The 2,589-nt window shown below is 36.2% G+C and overlaps 1 pseudogene; it reads left to right on the top strand.

Moving 5' to 3' along the window:
- On the top strand, window positions 1,295-2,279 carry LOC110262007 (annotated as a pseudogene).

Below are 2,589 nucleotides of genomic sequence, written 5' to 3'. Positions count from 1 at the left end.
AGTACAATTTTTTTTATACTGTACAGCATAGTGACCCAGTTACACATACATATATACATTTTTTTCTCACATTATGATGCTCAGTCATAATTGATTAGACATAGTTCTCAGTGCTACACATCAGGATCTCATTGCTAATCCATTCCAAAAGCAATAGTTTGCATCTGTTAACCCCAAGCTCCCAGTTTATCCCACTCCCTCCTCCTCCCCCTAGGCAACCACAAGTCTATTCTCCAAGTCCATGGTTTTCTTTTCTGTGGAAAGGTTCATTTGTGCTGTATACTAGATTCCAGATATTAATGATATCATATGGTATTTGTCTTTCTCTTTCTGACTTACTTCACTCAGCATGAGAGTCTCTAGTTCTATCCATGTTGCTGCAAATGGCATTAATTCATTCTTTTTATAGCTGAGTAGTATTCCATTGTGTATATATACCACATCTTCTGAATCCAATCATCTGTCAATGGACCTTTGGGTTGTTTCCATGTCTTGGCTTTTGTGAATAGGGCTGCAATGAACATGCGGGTGCATGTGTCATTTCATTTTAAAATGAAAATGTTCTTCTTATGTTAAGCTTTGCCTGAGCTTTTTAAGGATAGTGGTAAAATAGAAAGACAAGTAGGATGCTGAGAAGGAAGCTGTAAGTATCTGGTTCTGTCATTCACTGCTGTGGACAGGTATAGAGTCTACTACTAAATGACATTGATTTGATAGTGTACTCTGGAATGAGACTACTGTTAAAATACTAGAAAATCATTCTTCACAATATAGTAGGTGTCAAAAAATAGTTATTTGAAATGGTCACTATGTTTGCTGCTTTGGGAAGAACAGAGTGATTTCTGGATGGCATTGCATGGATTTTGGAGTTGAAGGATATACAGAATGGTCTTAATGAGAAAAAAACGAATTTGAGTTAAAACCGCATGCTTGTTGAGAGAATGAGAGACTTCACCAAGGATAATTCTGTGCTTTGCATTTTGTATGTGGGCTAGAAGAGAAAGAATATATATGTTGCATTTCAGTCCAAGCTGCAATAGACTATATGGATTTAGATTAGTTATTTGAGAGTCCTTTAAACCAGATACAGACAATTGCTTAATAAATCTCAATACTTATTCATTTGTCTACTAATTTTCCCATTACAACAGTCTATTTTCTATGCTATATTATCTCAGGGTTTATTTTTTCCCATGTATACTGACCTCATCAGCATTTCTACTATTTCCTATTAAGTTTGGGTAAGGAAGTATTTACAACTAATACAAAGTTAAGTGTACTCTAATTATAATAAATGGCCAGAAAAAAATATGCTTTTCTGACTGAGTTCATCCTGTTTGGATTAGCAGACAAGGCAAAGCTACAGATTACCCTATTTATGCATTTTTTATTGTTATTTACACACTAACAGCTTTGGGGAATGTTGGAATGATCCTCTTAATCAGGATGGGATCACAACTTCACACATCCATGTATTTCTTCCTGGCTGTCCTATCAGAAGTGGACTTTAGTTATTCATCCACCATCACTCCAAAGATGCTGGTAGACTTATTATCAGAAAAAAAACCCATCTCCTTTGCTGGCTGCTTCTTGCAGATGTACTTCTTTATAGCCTTTGCCACAGTATAATGCATCCTTTTTGGGTTAATGGCCTATGACCGTTATGTGGTCATAGGCCATTATGAATATAGGCCACTATGACCATTATGAAAATCTCTACTTTACTCCTTGATCATGTCCAGGACAGTCTGCCTAAAAATGGAAGGAGGGGGTCTTACTGCAGGACTATTGAGCTCCATGGTCAATACAAACTACGTAAACAGTTTGCCATTCTTCAAGTCCAACGTCATCCATTATTTCTGTGACAGTCCTCCAATTTTTAAACTGTCATGTTCTGACACATGCCTGAATGAAAGCATCATTGTTGCTGGTCCACTGTTGCTGGTGTGAATATGGTTGGGACACTGCTGGTGATCCTCACTTCTGGCACCTACGTTCTCTTCTCCATCTTTCGTATGCATTCAGGGAAGTGGAGACACAGAGCATTCTCAACCTGTGCCACTCACCTGGCAGCTATAATTCTGTTTTATCCCACTGCCATCTATACTTATCTGAGACCTACTTCCAGCTACTCCTTGAATCAGGACAAAGTGGTTTCTGTGTTCTACACAATGGTGATCCCCATGCTGAACCCTCTGATCTACAGCCTCAGGAATAAAGAAGTAAAGAAGGCTCTTTGTAATGTAATTAATAGGAAAAGAGTCCCTTCATTTCTATGATTGTTGGCTTAATTTTCTTAACTAAATAGTGTATTTAATTAGTTTTAAAATGCTATTACAAGCTTTCTGCCTTTCATTAGAATAGTTTCTAAGTAATCATTTTCTTTTAATACTGAAAGTTTTGTATCTAATTAGGTATAACATAAGTTATCAAACATAAAAAACTATGGAAATTTCACCTAATCATTCTATATTTCCATTAAGTTCTCAAAAATAGGGCTTATTCATAATGAAAGCTTGGTTAGAGAAGAAAATAATTAAGCATTTAGAGGCAAAAGTTATATCACATGGCTGTAGCCATATAAAATAT

The sequence above is a fragment of the Sus scrofa genome, chromosome 8, assembly GCF_000003025.6.
Source record: "Sus scrofa isolate TJ Tabasco breed Duroc chromosome 8, Sscrofa11.1, whole genome shotgun sequence".
Lineage (NCBI taxonomy): Eukaryota > Metazoa > Chordata > Mammalia > Artiodactyla > Suidae > Sus > Sus scrofa.
Note: the sequence above shows the minus strand (reverse complement) of the source record. Positions and strands in the feature narration are given on the sequence as shown.